This window comes from Gorilla gorilla, chromosome 8, assembly GCF_029281585.2.
Source record: "Gorilla gorilla gorilla isolate KB3781 chromosome 8, NHGRI_mGorGor1-v2.1_pri, whole genome shotgun sequence".
Classification (NCBI taxonomy): domain Eukaryota; kingdom Metazoa; phylum Chordata; class Mammalia; order Primates; family Hominidae; genus Gorilla; species Gorilla gorilla.
The window spans coordinates 31,829,459-31,845,626 of record NC_073232.2 but is presented as its reverse complement, the minus strand read 5'-3'; the positions used below and the strand labels follow the sequence as shown (position 1 = coordinate 31,845,626).

Below are 16,168 nucleotides of genomic sequence, written 5' to 3'. Positions count from 1 at the left end.
TAGCTGCGCTGGCAGCTGATTAAATGGTACCCACCCAGATTGAGAGTGGGTCTGCCTTTCCCCGTCCACTGACTCAAATGTTAATCTCCTTTGGAGACACCCTCATAGCCACTCCCAAGACCAATACTTTGCATCCTTCAATCTAATCAAGTTGACACTCAATTTTAACCATCACAGTCACTAAGCTATGCAGAGACTGGGTTTTTTTTTTTAGCCAATATCATTTTCTATCTTTAACCACTTAAATAGCTATGTGGCAGACCCACCCTTGTGATGTCCTTCATCTTTCGGGTGCTTGAAAATATCCAAGACACTTTTGCCCTCAAAGAAAGGCACCCCACAAGGAAGGATAGGGCAGAAAGAGAGAGAAAGAGGGAGCCACTGCAGTCACAGCAGGAACAAGGCGTTCTGCTTCCTGGTGGAGCCATGCTGATCTGCGCTGCTGTTGCACAGCTCTCTGCGGAGGAAGGGCCTTGAAGTCATGGACTCTCCCCTCCTAGGAGAAGGCTCCTGAAGGGAATGGCAGGGAGGTGTGCGATTTCATCTCTAGCTTGGCAAAGTGTGCTTTCCTGCATTCATGCTTACCTCCCTCTCACCCTTTTTTTTTTTTTGAGATGTTTCACTCTTTTTGCCCAGGCTGGAGTGCAATGGCAGGATCTCAGCTCACTGCAACTTCTGCCTCCTGGGTTCAAGTGATTCTCCTGCCTCAGCCTCCCAAATGGCTGGGATTACAGATGCCCACCACCACACCCAGCTAATTTTGTATTTTTAGTAGAGACAGCGTTTCACCATGTTGGCCAGGCTGGTCTCGAACTCCTGACCTCAGGTGATCCACCAAAGTGCCTCCCAAAGTGCTGGGATTACAGGCATGAGCCACCGCATGCCAGCCTCTCACCCTTTCTGTAGCTCTGGAAAGACACTACATCTATAAACCTGAGTTTCTTTTCCAAAAAATTTTTTTTAGAAAAATATATGAAATGCTTGGATGTTTGCTCCATCTCTCACCCTCCTAGCCATGCACTGTATTTATAGAGTGTATGTTGTATACCCAGTTCTTCTTTGGCCAAGAGAAAACTTTGCTTGATCAAAAATGATCACAGCTTTGCAACATCCCATAGAAGTTGATATAACTGAGAGTTATTTTCTCATCCTTACTGCACTCATATTTAATGACCACGTGGAGAAAGAAAGCAGATTCAGAAGGTATTTGAATTACATCACCCTATATTCGAAACTAAATGAGAGCCAAGAGAAATACACACACACCCAGTTTATTAAGTAGTCAGGGATGTCCTTCTCTTTCAACTTGCCTTTCCCAGCGTGGCCCCTTAAGGGCTTCTTCAATTTGTGAAGATCCATAATGCAGATTCATGACCAGGATTGGAACTGCCCTGAAAACCAAAGCACTGTCTTTCAATGTGCACCAATTACTTTCACACCAACCTAATGTATAAGTGAGTCTGCTTTATAGAGTGGGAGGTAAGAAAAGCAAGGTCTTGATATTTGTGATATCAAAAGAAAATGTAAAGGGAACACGAGGGAGCCTCTGTTAATTTTCCATCTCATGATCTGGGGTCTAGTTAAGCAGCTATGTTCTTCATGAAAACTCATCAAAATGCACTTATTATTTATGCATTATTCTGTATATTTTTATGCATCAGTAAAAGGTTCACATTTTAAAAATCCATCATCTGGCTGGGCGCGGTGGCTCACACCTGTAATCCCAGCACTTTGGGAGGTTGAGGTGGGCGGATCACTTCAGGTTGGGAGTTCAAGACCAGTCTGGCCAACATGGTGAAACCCCGTCTCTACTAAAAATACAAAAATTAGCTGGGCTTGGTGGCAGGTGCCTGTAGTTCAAGCTACTCAGGAGGCTGAGGCAGGAGAATGGCTTAAACCTAGGAGGCAGAGGTTGCAGTGAGCTGAGATTACGCTACTGTACTCCAGCCTGGGTGACGGAACAAGACTCCATCTCAAAAAACAAAACAAAACAGAACAAAAAATCCATCATCTAATTTGTCTAACAAAAGTCTAAGAAGCAGATTGTGTCCAATCCAATTGGTGTTATCCAGTATGGTACCCACCAACCACATGTGGCTATTGAGTACTTGAGATGTGGCTAATCCAAACTGAGGTGTGCTATAAGCATAACATGCACACTAGATTTTAAAGACAGAGTATGAACAAATGTAAAATATTTTATTAATAATTTTTATATAGATTATATGTTGAAACCATATAGTACAGATATATTGGGTTAAATCAAATTTTTAAATTTCAATTGTTTCTTTTTGCCTTTGTTAATGTGGCTACTAGGAAATTAGAAATTATGTATGTGGCTCTCGTTATCTTCTTTTGAACAGCAAGGTCCTAATGTCTCTAACTCTCCCACTACACTGGGTGTGAAGTTAGTTACTGTAGATCCTGGCCTCACACACTCACACCTGATGGATATTTTCAATTCCTATAGCAATATCACAGAATATTTTATATTCTAGGCGGGAAAAGAATAATTACCAATCTTGATTTGTAAAGTTGGCTTAAATATATGCACATTATACGTGACTTTTTTTTTTAAATTAACAGTGAATAGTGTAAAATGTTTTCAAGTTGAAAATAGTAAAAGTAACACTTCTAAAATGAACAAATCTAGCCAGGCACAGTAGCTCATGCCTGTAATCCCAGTACTTTGGGAGGTCAAGGCAGGAAGATCACTTAAGCTCAGGAGTTCGAGACCAGCCTGGGCAACACAGTAAGACTCTATCTTTGCAAAATAAAAATTAGCCAGGAGTAGTCCTAGCTACTTGGGAGGCTAAGACAAGGGGATCACTTGAGCCCAGAAGTTCAAGGTTACGGTGGGCTATGATTACGCCACTGCATTCCAGCCTGGGTGACAGAGCAAGATGCTATCTCTAAAAAAGATAAAAATAAAAAAATAAAAATAATGGGCAAATCTGAAAAGTTTCAATTCAGTCAGTCATGAGTGCAGAACCACCATGGCAAAGGGAAAGAAACTTTCTTGGGTTTATAGTCTTCCCCTTTGTCTAATATTTCTGCTTTCTGTTGTATACTTTTCCGTAATTGGTATTCAAGCTGTGAAAAACATTCTTCCATCAGCAGAATCTGGCACTATAGCAGGCTCTTCAGAAAGCAGGGTTGGCATTTTTAAAATTCACTCTGGATTTGTTAAGTGGTTTACAGCTGAGAAGCCAGAGAAGCTGACTTTTCACTGTATAAATATTGAAAAAGCACAGAGGCAAGTATCTCTTTAAGAATTATGATATTCTGTGGGCCATATCATAGGCACATTATTAAAATATGTGCTCTTTTGACTATTATAGCAATCTAAAATTTGTTAATTATGTAATAGCGCACTAACAAAAGCATAATCGTAGGTACGCATTATTTGATGTATATCCCAGTTATTGGCAAACCTTGAAACTAGTTACATATTATTTCCAGAAAAATCAAAATTTGTCCCAAAAGTGTTAGACTCAAGTCAAGACTAGAAGTGCTTAAGTAGGCTTAGGAAAATTACCATTTCTTCCATGACAGTCACCGGGGAAACATCTATCAATGGAAGTTTAAGAAAATTGGGGACAGTAAGCAAGAGTGAAGGACGAATCACAGCAATTGCCTTTAAGCATTCTCCCGTTTGCAGAGATTCTAATCGTCACTCTAAAATGAATTATTTCACTGCAAGGGGTTTGCAGTGAGAGCATTTTGTTTTTGTTTTTGCTTTTTTAGAGACAAGGTCTCACTCTGTCGCCCAGGCTGGAGTGCAGTGGTACAATCTTAACTTACTGCAACCTCGAACTCCTGGGCATAAGCATTTCTCTCGCCTCAGTCTCCTGAGTAGTTAGGACTATTCCTGACTAATTTTTTTTTTTATTTTGTAGAGACAGGGTCTTGTTATATTGCCCAGGCTGGTCTCATACTCCTGGCCTCAAGTGATCCTCCTGCCTTGGCCTCTCAAAATTTTTGTCCTTTTTATATGTAACACTAACCATTTTACAATCAACAGTCATTGGAAATACTCAAAGATTCAACATTTATAGGACAAACATTCTTTGAAAGTAGCAACACTGTCTAACAAATTTTAATTGATATTCAACTTAACTATAATATTCAGAACAAAAAGAGTGGTGAAGATAAGAGATGGAGGAAAGAAATGAGACTGTCAAATCAGGGAGAGAGGAGGAATGAAAATGAATGGTACATTTTCTGGAAGTCATGAAAGTCATCAACCCGAGTTTAATGTTTGATCTGAATGGTAAAGGAAGATGGTACTGGTGATATCAGAAGGGAATTCTAGTTCATTTACATCTCACAAAACACATCAACAACCTAATCTAGAAGATGAGCTACCATAGTTATATCAAGATATTTCCAATATGTGAATCATAGGATTCCTCCTTTTCTACTTGTAAAGCCCATCCGAATTCTTTGGAAATTTATCTGATTACAGGAAACAGCAGATAGACTGATGAAATACCTGTAGTTACATAATGCTAACTAGTTAAGTTTTAGAGCCTCTTAGGTTGAGAATTTAAAGTCTATTGTTCTTGTATCAACCCAAAAGGCATCTGTTCCAGGCGTTTGTTAGCTAGCCCCTCAGCATACATTAGGTTAATTTTATGTGACAACTTGACTGGGCCACTGGGTGCCCAGACATTTGGTCAAACATTATTCTGGGTGTGTCTGTGAATGTGTTTCCAGATGAGATTAGCATTTGAATTGGTAGACCTAGCAAAGCAGTATATCCTCCCTAATGCGAGTAGACCCCATCCAATCAATTGAAGACTGAACAAAACAAAGAGGCTGAGTAAGAGAGGACTCCTCCTGCCTGACTGCTTGAGTTGGAACATGGGTCTTTTTCTTGCCTTCAGACTCAAACTGAAACATCAGCTCTTCTTGAGTTTCAAGCCAGCTGGCTTTCAGACTGGAACTTACTCTGTCAGCTCTCCTGGTTCTCAGGCCTTTGGACTTGCACCGAGACTATGCCATCAGCTCTCCCTGGTCTCCAGCTTGCTAAGTACAGATCTTGGGACTTCTTTGCCTCTGTAATCATGTAAGTCAATTTCTTACAATAGATCTGTATATGTAAATGTGTATATTTATATACACATTGTACTTTTACATGTATGTGACACCTATGAATGGATGGCTTCTTTTGGACTCATCGTATGTAGCTCTAGCTCTGTCCTGGGGAGAGGAAATTTGTAGGAAAGACCTTTTCATTTCTCCAGTTACTTCATTTCTCTCATGTAGATGGGCTTTGCTGCCCATAGACAGGATGGACTTGTTGCCCCTGCCCATCATTGTCAGAGGGGAACAGGAATGCACCTTCCCCAACTATCCCACCTCACAACATCTGCTCTGAAGCAAATACATACAGGAATCCATGAAAGTTTATGCAGTTCTTGACTGAAGGGGTTTGAGTACCTACAGATTTAGGATGTGCTGGGGTAAGTGAACAAGTTTATTTTTTTTCATTTACATCATTTTGTCTTTATTTCTTGCAAAGAAATACCCTGATTGTGTTATGCACAGAGAGTATTCACATGCTCCCTGACCAGAATTACTTCACAGTGAAGAATCTCAAATGCAAGTCACTTCTCTAATTCTGAAAGAAAGAGGAAGATGGTACTGGTGGCATCAGAAGGGAATTCCAGTTCATTTACATCTCACAAAACACATTGACAACCTAATCTAGCCAATGAGCTACCATACTTATATCAAGATTTTTGCAATATGTGAATCACAGGATTCCTTCTTTTTTACTTGTTTTCCAATATAACTCTATAAAATATATTGTGTCAAGAGATAATCCCTGGCAGTAAATGACAGTATATTTCTGCCAATAGGGAACTATTACATATAGTATGATTGTGTTATATGAAACTGGAGATATGATCCTTAATTACTTCATTTTTCTTTTACTTTATTTTATTTGGTGACATATTAATCTCTCCAGATCTGGTTTCTTGTGGAAGAAATTGAGATCATGCACTACAGTGATTTTTTCCTCTGTATCTTTCTACCCTTATCTTTGTAAGAAGCAATGGTTTGTCTACAAAAATGTGTTGCCTCACTATTAAATTTTAGAAACCAAGACCTACTATCTAATATATGTCACTTATTTTCAGCCTGCTTTACTCCCGGAGGCAAAAAAAAAAAAAAATACCTGTTAGTGATTTTTCTTTTCTTAATTTAAAAGAAGGTGGAAATGATTTTTCTTTTTTAATTTAAAGGAAGGTGATTTATCTGAGAACTGTCAACAAATAAATGATCACAGGCCATGTACAATCAAGTTGACTGAGAGTAAGAATACTGTAGTCCAAATACACAGACTCTAAAAGGAGAAAACACAGTTTTGAATCCTGGCTCTTAAACTGAATAAATGTGTACCTTTGGGCATAGCAGTTTACCCCTCTGATCCTGTTTCCTCATCTGTAAGAGGGGATAACGATGGCTAGCTCACAGATTTGTAAGGATCAAGTGGGATAAGTTTTGCATGCGCCTGGCATATGGTATTTGTTCATTCTACGTTACCTTTTATTATTTACCATTCCCCACACAAACTATTTTGAAGAGTAACCTTCAAATTCTTCCACCAAGCACATTAGGAAAATATAGAGGGGGCTGATGAGAACTGGGCAGGATCCCAAGTTTTCTGCTAAGCAGTTTGGGGTTCAAGTCAGGGCTACAGTGTAAAAGGACCAAGGTGCGGGTTCTATCTCCTAAGGGATGGCCGCAGCCAGGGCTTCGAAATCAAGTAGCTGTGGTTTGAAGTGCTAGCACCACCGCTTCCCAGCTGGGCGATTTTGAGCAAGTCATTTAATACTCTGCAATCTCATGTTTCCCCATTTATAAAATAGGAATAATAATGTCCCCCGTAAGGTGGTGGTGAAGAATTAAATGTGATCTTATATATAAAGCATTTAGCATAGTACCTAACAGTAACATGTCAACAAGTGATAGTTGTATTTAATATTGAGGAAGGGTTTATATTTTCTTTGTTAGTATTGATGTTCTTTAGGCTGGTCCAACTCTTTATGGGGCAGGAGTGTTTTGCAAGACAGTGTGCAGTCAATTTCCATGTTCCTCTCTAGACCTGTGGGGTCTATAATCGCAGAAATCATTTCAGACCCAACCAGACAATAGGTTGGTTTATTGCCTTCCTCTTGGGTCTGGCTGGAGAAGCTCAGGACTGGGTCCTGGTGACCTAACATGTAGAAAGAAGCCACTGGGAGTACCTGCAGGAGGCCGTAGTTCACAGTGTCTTTACTTTTTCCTTTATTCTGCATTCCACATAACATGAGAAACACAGGTGAATCTTTAGTTAACGTGTTAAACTACCTTAAAATAGGTAGTTGAGCAGATGATTATGTTTTATATGTTGCCATTTATTCCATCGAAATGTTGAAGGTTCATTTTGCTTTAGTCATTTTATAACTTCTGTAGAGAAAATGCGAAGCTGTAAATTTGAATAGTTCTATGATACTGCTACATCTTTTTGGGTACAGTGGATTAGACTGCTGGACACATAAAGGGTTATTTACAGGAATTAGTAGTATCTGTAATCATCATTATTGCAAACAATCACTTTCTTAGCCTGGTCTAGGTGATTCTGCATGTGTAAGGACAGTATAACAAACTATCACATTTACATGTTTAATTCAATCTAATTTTTTCCAAATAGTCTTGTTCATTTTTAATGTGTTCTTTTATCCAGAAATACTTTCTTTCATATGATTTTTTTCTAAATAATGAGATTGTTTAGAAATGTCTAGTAGGATCCAGACATACTGTTCTCACTGATTTTCTATTATGGGGAACTTTTGGAGCTTCCTATTTGATATTTGCAAACATTCTGTCCAGGTTTGAGAGAGGCAGGCGGGCATATGACTTCCCCTTACATTCATTCATGAAAATTGATTTGAGTGTTTTTTAAAGAAAATCCACAAAGGTTTCCCCTTTCTACCCAAACATCTTTATCTCTAGATTCCTTTATTTTATTTTATTATTGTTATACTTGAAGCTTTAGGGTACATGTGCACAATGTGCAGGTTTGTTACATATGTATACATGTGCCATGTTGGTGTGTTGCACCCATTAACTGGTCATTTAGCATTAGGTATATCTCCCAATGCTATCCCTCCCCCCTCCCCCTATCCCACAACAGTCCCCGGAGTCTCATGTTCCCCTTCCTGTGTCCATGTGTTCTCATTGTTCAATTCCCACCTATGAGTGAGAACATGCAGTGTTTGGTTTTTTTGTCCTTGCGATAGTTTGCTGAGAATGATGGTTTCCAGTTTCATCCATGTCCCTACAAAGGACATGAACTCTTCATTTTTTATGGCTGCATAGTATTCCATGGTGTATATGTGCCACATTTTCTTAATCCAGTCTATTGTTGTTGGACATTTGGGTTGGTTCCAAGTCTTTGCTATTGTGAGTAGTGCTGCAATAAACATACGTGTGCATGTGTCTTTATAGCAGCATGATTTATAATCCTTTGGGTATATACCCAGTAATGGGATGGCTGGCTCAAATGGTATTTCTAGTTCTAGATCCCTGAGGAATCGCCACACTGACTTCCACAATGGTTGAACTAGTTTACAGTCCCAGCAACAGTGTAAAAGTGTTCCTATTTCTCCACATCCTCTCCAGCACCTGTTGTTTCCTGACTTTTTAATGATTGCCATTCTAACTGGTGTGAGATGGTATCTCATAGTGGTTTTGATTTGCATTTCTCTGATGGCCAGTGATATGAGCATTTTTTCATGTGTTTTTTCACTGCATAAAGGTCTTCTTTTGAGAAGTGTCTGTTCATGTCCTTTGCCCACTTTTTGATAGGGTTGTTTGTTTTTTTCTTGTAAATTTGCTTGAGTTCATTGTAGATTCTGGATATTAGCCCTTTGTCAGATAAGGAGGTTGCGAAAATTTTCTCCCATTTTGTAGGTTGCGTGTTCACTCTGATGGTAGTTTCTTTTGCTGTGCAGAAGCTCTTTCGTTTAATTAGATCCCATTTGTCAATTTTGTCTTTTGTTGCCATTGCTTTTGGTGTTTTAGACATGAAGTCCTTGCCCATGCCTATGTCCTGAATGGTATTGCCTAGGTTTTCTTCTAGGGTTTTTATGGTTTTAGGTCTAACATTGAAGTCTTTAATCCATCTTGAATTAATTTTAGTATAAGGTGTAAGGAAGGGATCCAGTTTCAGCTTTCTATATATGGCTAGCTAGTTTTGCCAGCACCATTTATTAAATAGGTAATCCTTTCCCCATTTCTTGTTTTTGTCAGGTTTGTCAAAGATGAGATGGTTGTAGATATAAGGCATTATTTCTGAGGGCTCTGTTCTGTTCCATTAGTCTATGTCTCTGTTTTGGTACCAGTACCATCCTGTTTTGGTTACTGTAGCCTTGTAGTATAGTTTGATGTCAGGTAGCATGATGCCTCCAGCTTTGTTCTTTTGGCTTAGGATTGACTTGGCAATGCGGGCTCTTTTTTGGTTCCATATGAACTTTAAAGTAGTTTTTTCCAATTCTGTGAAGAAAGTCATTGGTAGCTTGATGGGGATGGCATTGAATCTATAAATTACCTTGGGCAGTATGGCCATTTTCACCATATTGATTCTTCCTACCCATGAGCATGGAATGTTCTTCCATTTGTTTGTATCCTCTTTTATTTCACTGAGCAGTGGTTTGTAGTTCTCCTTGAAGAGGTCCTTCACGTCCCTTGTAAGTTGGATACCTAGGTATTTTATTCTCTTTGAAGCAGTTGTGAATGGGAGTTCACTCATGATTTGGCTCTCTGTTTGTCTGTTATTGGTGTATAAGAATGCTTGTGATTTTCGTACATTGATTTTGTATCCTGAGACTTTGCTGAAGTTGCTTATCAGCTTAAGGAGATTTTGGGCTGAGACAATGGGGTTTTCTAGATACACTGTCATGTCATCTGCAAACAGGGACAATTTGACTTCCTCTTTTCCTAATCGAATACCCTTTATTTCCTTCTCCTGCCTAATTACCCTGGCCAGAACTTCCAACACTATGTTGAATAGGAGTGGTGAGAGAGGGCATCCCTGTCTTGTGCCAGTTTTCAAAGGGAATACTTCCAGTTTTTGCCCATTCAGTATGATATTGGCTCTGGGTTTGTCACAGATAGCTCTTATTATTTTGAGATACGTTCCATCAATACCTAATTTATTGAGAGTTTTTAGCATGAAGAGTTGTTGAATTTTGTCAAAGGCCTTTTCGGCATCTATTGAGATAATCATGTGGTTTTTGTCTTTGGTTCTGTTTATATGATGGATTACATTTATTGATTTGCGTATGTTGAACCAGCCTTGCATCCCAGGGATGAAGCCCACTTGATCATGGTGGATAAGCTTTTTGATGTGCTGCTGGATTCGATTTGCCAGTATTTTATTGAGGATTTTTGCATCAGTGTTCATCAAGGATATTGGTCTAAAATTCTCTTTTTTGGTCCTGTCTCTGCCAGGCTTTGGTATCAGGATGATGCTGGCCTCATAAAATGAGTTAGGGAGGATTCCTTCTTTTTCTATTGATTGGAATAGTTTCAGAAGGAATGGTACCAGCTCCTCCTTGTACCTCTGGTAGAATTTGGCTGTGAATCCATCTGACCCTGGATTTTTTTTGGTTGGTAGGCTATTAATTATTGCCTCAATTTCAGATCCTGTTATTGGTCTATTCAGAGATTCAACTTCTTCCTGGTTTAGTCTTGGGAGAGTGTATGTGTCGAGGAATTTATCCATTTCTTCTAGATTTTCTAGTTTATTTGCATAGAGGTGTTTGTAGTATTCTCTGATGGTAGTTTGTATTTCTGTGGGATTGGTGGTGATATCCCCTTTATCATTTTTTATTGCGTCTATTTGATTCTTCTCTCTTTTCTTCTTTATTAGTCTTGCTAGTGGTCTATCAATTTTGCTGATCTTTTCAAAAAACCAGCTCCTGGATTCATTAATTTTTTGAAGGGTTTTTTGTGTCTTTATTTCCTTCAGTTCTGCTCTGATTTTAGTTATTTCTTGCCGTCTGCTAGCTTTTGAATGTGTTTGCTCTTGCTTCTCTAGTTCTTTTAATTGTGACGTTAAGGTGTCAATTTTAGATTTTTCCTGCTTTCTCTTGTGGGCATTTAGTGCTATAAACTTCCCTCTACACACTGCTTTGAATGTGTCCCAGAGATTCTGGTATGTTTTGTCTTTTTTCATGTTGGTTTCAGAGAACATCTTTATTTCTGCCTTTATTTCGTTGTGTACCCAGTAGTCATTCAGGAGCAGGTTGTTCAGTTTCCATTTAGTTGAGTGGTTTTGAGTGAGTTTCTTAGTCCTGAGTTCTAGTTTGATTGCAGTGTGGTCTGAGAGACAGTTTGTTATAATTTCTGTTCTTTTACATTTGCTGAGGAGTGCTTTACTTCCAACTATGTGGTCAATTTTGAAATAGGTGTGGTGTGGTGCTGAAAAGAGTGTACATTCTGTTGATTTGGGGTGGAGAGTTCTGTTGATGTCTATTAGGTCCGCTTGGTGCAGAGCTTAGTTCAATTCCTGGATAACCTTGTTAACTTTCTGTCTCGTTGATCTGTCTATGTTGACAGTGGGGTGTTAAAGTCTCCCATTATTATTGTGTGGGAGTCTAAGTCTCTTTGTAGGTCACTCAGGACTTGTTTTATGAATCTGGGTGCTCCTGTATTGGGTGCATATATATTTAGGATAGTTAGCTCTTCTTGTTGAATTGATCCCTTTACCATTATGTAATGGCCTTCTTTGTCTCTTTTGATCTTTGTTGGTTTAAAGTCTGTTTTATCAGAGACTAGGATTGCAACCCCTGCCTTTTTTTGTTTTCCATTTGCTTGGTAGATCTTCCTCCATCCCTTTATTTTGAGCCTATGTGTGTCTCTGCACGTGAGATGGGTTTCCTGAATACAGCGCACTGATGGGTCTTGACTCTTTATCCAATTTGCCAGTCTGTGTCTCTAGATTTCAAATTGGTTATTTTTCATCTCATTATTATTTAAATCAATTAACGTTTTGAATTAGAAGAGAATTCGATTAAAATTAAATTACTTTGCCAAAACAGTAAATCAACTTGGGACTAAACTTTCTTAAATTGCATGTGTTCTTTCATTGTTCACTCAGTCAACTTTTTTTTTTTTTTTTTTCCAAGTGGAGCCTGGCTCTGTCACCCAGGCTGGAGTGCAGTGGTGCAATCTGAGCTCACTGCAACCTCCACCTCCTGGGTTCAAGCGAGTCTTCTGTCTCAGCCTCTCCAGTAGCTAGGATTATAAGTGTATGCCACCACGCCCAGCTAGTTTCTGTATTTTTAGTAGAGGGGGGTTTTCACCATCTTGGCCAGACTGGCCTCAAACTGCTGACCTCAAGTGATCTGCCCACCCCACCTTCCCAAAGTGCCGGCATTGCAGGCATGAGCCACTGCACTGCAAATTTTTTCTTTTCTTTTTTTTTCTTTTGAGACAAGGTCTCACTCTGTTACACAGGCTGGAGTTCAGTGGCACAATCATAGCTCACTACAGACTCCTTCTCCTAGGCTCAAGTGATCCTCCCACCTCAGACTCCCACACAGTGGGGACTACAGGTGTGTACCAAGCTTGGCTCATTTTTTTATTTTTATTAATTTTTTTTTTTTTTTTTTTAAAAACAACGTCCTACTCTCTTGCCCAAGCTGGTCTGGCACTCCTGGGCCCAGGCGATTCTCCTGCCTGGCCGCCCAGAGCATTGAGATGAGATGGCACACATGAGCCGCTGTGACCAATCTTTACTGAGCAATCTTTAATGACCAATCTTTATTGAGAACTGACTGTTTTAAGACATTAGGTAAAATACTGTGAGTGAAATAGAGATAGATTAGCAACTATCAGGAACTTCCCTCTGCAGGTTTGTAGTTTCATAGAGAAAACAAGATTTAGATGCAAATGCTTGTAACAATATTTACAGGGAAATCATGTAGACCAGAGGAAAGGAAGAAAGATGAAGCATCAGCCATTGGAACTTGGACAGGAAGGGATTAGTCCTGGCTCGAGGGAGGATTTGTACCTGCCTCTGTGCATCCTTTCCTGCATTTTCTGACTTTGCGTTCATTCTTTCTTTCACTATTTAATGATGCTCTTCCCCTCTGGAATGGCTGAGTTAAAAATTACGACCAGGCAGGTGCAATGGTGCTCCTATAGTACCAGCTACTCCAAAGGCTGGGGCAGGAGAATTGCTGGAGGCCACAAGTTCAATACCAGCCTGGGCAACATAGCGAGACCCTGTCTTGACACCAAATTTAAAAATTAGCTGGACATGGCAGCACATGCCTGCAGTCCCAGCTATTTGGGAGGCTGAGGCGGGAGGATCACCTGGGCCAAGGAGTTCAAGGCAGCAGTGACCTGTGATCATTCCACTGCACTCCAACCTGGGCAACAGAACAAGGTCCTGTCTATTAAAAAAAAAAAAAAAAAAAAAAAAAAAGGATAGACATTTCACCGGCTCTTGCAGTGCAAAACAGACATAGTCTCTGGGATATATCATATATAAAAGAACCAAAAAAATAATAATAGTACAGGTGCTGATTTTGGATCTAAAAGATTACGTTCTTGTTGTCTGTGTGTTAATTTAGAAATAGTCCTCCTCAACATTAACATCTATAGACGTTTGACCTAAGGTTTGAAATATTAGGGAATTTATTCCCTTTTTTTTTTCCCTCTGTTGCCCAGGCTGGACTTCAGTGGCATGATCTCAGCTCACTGCAACCTCTGCCTCCTGGGTTCAAGCAATTTTCCTGCCTCAGCCTCCCAAGTAGTTGGGACTATAGGCACACACCACCATGCCCAGCTAATTTTTGTATTTTTAGTACAGACGAGGGTTCACTATGTTGGCCAGGCTGGTCTTGAACTCCTGACCTGAAGTGAATCAGCCGCCTTGGCCTCCCAAAGTGCTGGGATTATAGGTGTGAGCCACTGCACCCAGCTGATTCTCTTAACTGATAAAGGCCAAAAGGAACAAGGATCGACACTGACCAAGGCCTGACCTCCACAGAAGTGCTCCCAGCACAGGGAGGCCCCAGGAGTAGCAGAGAAAAATTCAGGCTGAAATGTTTGCAAACAGACATCCCCAAACACAGCGTTGGCATGAAGGAAACTCAGAGCACATTAGTCACTGCTTCAATGGAGGAGTGGGAAGACCAGCCTCAGCCCGCTGGTGAAGAGCAAAGTTTAAAATAACCTTACTAAATTAGAAAAGTGGTCAGTATGCTTTTTAAAGTTTGCTGAAGATAAATGCAGGGTAGGAGTCCCTCCAGGAGAGGGAAGTGAAGTATACAAATAGAAGATAAGATGTGACTGGCTACAGGGAAGGATGTCTTAAAACGAGCCAGCAATGAAAATAGATAAGCTGGAGTCAGTCATAACAGCAGCTTTTTAAAGACTGAACAGTGCCAGGACGTAAAACCAAGTCCCCAGAGGAACCATGAGATCACCCTCCCATTGTACATGGTACTAGTCAAACTTTTCTAGGAGCACAGTGTCCATTCCTGAGTTCTAGAATTAAGGGGCATGGAGAACTTGGAGAACATTCTATCCCTAAAGTCAACCAGGATTAGAAAATGAGACTTCTGCAAAAAAAGTAAGGGCTCAAGATTGTTCATTATGAAGAGAAAGCCAGGAGTTGATTAAATTGGCATCTTTAATTGGCAAGATTGTGTATGTGTGTAAATATGTGTGTATGTATGTATATATGTGTATTTAAATTCAGCTATTTTTTTCACCAGGGTACAATCTTTTTAGCTATAATATAAATATTTGGGGTTACATGTTAAGAGAATTGTCTAAAAATAGAGTTCAAACCCCAGTTTGAACAAACTCTTCTCTAAATTGAAAGCCATTTGCTTAGGGGTCAGAGGCCTCCTGGAGGGCCTGATCTTCTTGGTCTGATTTGACTTAATATTGGTAGGGATTATTGCCTAACGATTTATTTTTCTTCATTCCATTATTATTTTTCAGGCATCTTTCTTCTTCCTGGTCCACAGTTTGTTATAGTGTCCTCCCTTATCTACAGCTTTACTTTTTGTGGTTTCAGTTACCCGAGGTCAACCACAGTCCAAAAATATTAAATAGAAAATTCCAGAAAGAAACAAATTATAAGTTTTAAACTGGGCAGCATTCTGAGAAGGGCGATAAAATCTTGAATTGTCCCGCCCCATCCCACCTGGGACATGAATCATCCCTTTGTCCAGTGGATCCACATTGTACTACCCACCCATTAGTCATCGATAGCATCTGCTCCTGACATTGAGTCACTGCCGTTATGGTTCGATGATCCAGGTTCACCTGAAGCAGATGGTCCTCCTAATCGTCAGAAAGTCAATAGTAGCCCAACCCTACGTCACAATGTCTGTTTCATTTACCTCACTGCATGTCATCACAAAGGCATTGTGGTATCCCACATCATCACAAGAAGGGTGAGCACAGAACAGTAAAATATTTGGAGAGAGAGACCACATTCCCACAACTTTTACTGCAGTATATTTTTAGAATCGTTCTATCTTATTATGAGTTACTGTTATTAATCTCTTACTGTGCCTAATTTATCAATTAAACTGTATCATAGGTATGTAGGTATAGGAAAAAACAATATCTATAGGATCTGGTACCATCCATGGTTTCAGGCATCCAGTGGGGATCTTGGAACACATCTCATGAGGATAAGCAGGGACTACCATATTCTCCTGTCTGTGTTTGTAACAAGAATGCTGCACTTCTAGGCACCGAGTTGTCTCCCAACCCCTTCCCCTCTGCCATCAGAGAAACTCTCCCACCTCCTCTGCTCTTCCTGAGCTTCCTTCATGCATCTTGCGTCAGCCGAAAGCTGTCTCTTCTCAGAAGACACTCCTTCCAATTGCCCGGGAATGCCTTTCTCTCACATGCACCCTAGTATGGAGGTGGGCTGCCATCGTCTTTGCTCCTTGTTCCACTTGCATCCACTACTATTGTTCCCTCTTGCAAAAATTCTTGCTTTTTTGGACTTCGTGGTTTTCAGCTCAACCCCTCCTTCCTGTTAGTTTCTTCTAGCCCATTCCTGGTCACTCCCTTCCCAGCCATTTGTCAAAGTCTTAGCATCTGGACTCAAAGTCCCACCATCGTGCCCAATAAC

At 40.0% G+C, this 16,168-nt stretch overlaps 1 long non-coding RNA gene across 1 annotated transcript; it reads right to left on the bottom strand.

Moving 5' to 3' along the window:
* Nucleotides 1–1,269: 1,269 nt before the first annotated feature.
* Nucleotides 1,270–15,366, bottom strand: LOC129524862 (uncharacterized). The gene is made up of 3 exons (XR_008668801.2): nt 15,275–15,366; nt 4,954–5,061; nt 1,270–1,391 (listed from the first exon to the last, which is right to left on the bottom strand). It is a non-coding gene; the product is annotated as an uncharacterized lncRNA (long non-coding RNA).
* Between the last annotated feature and the right edge of the window lie 802 nt (nt 15,367–16,168).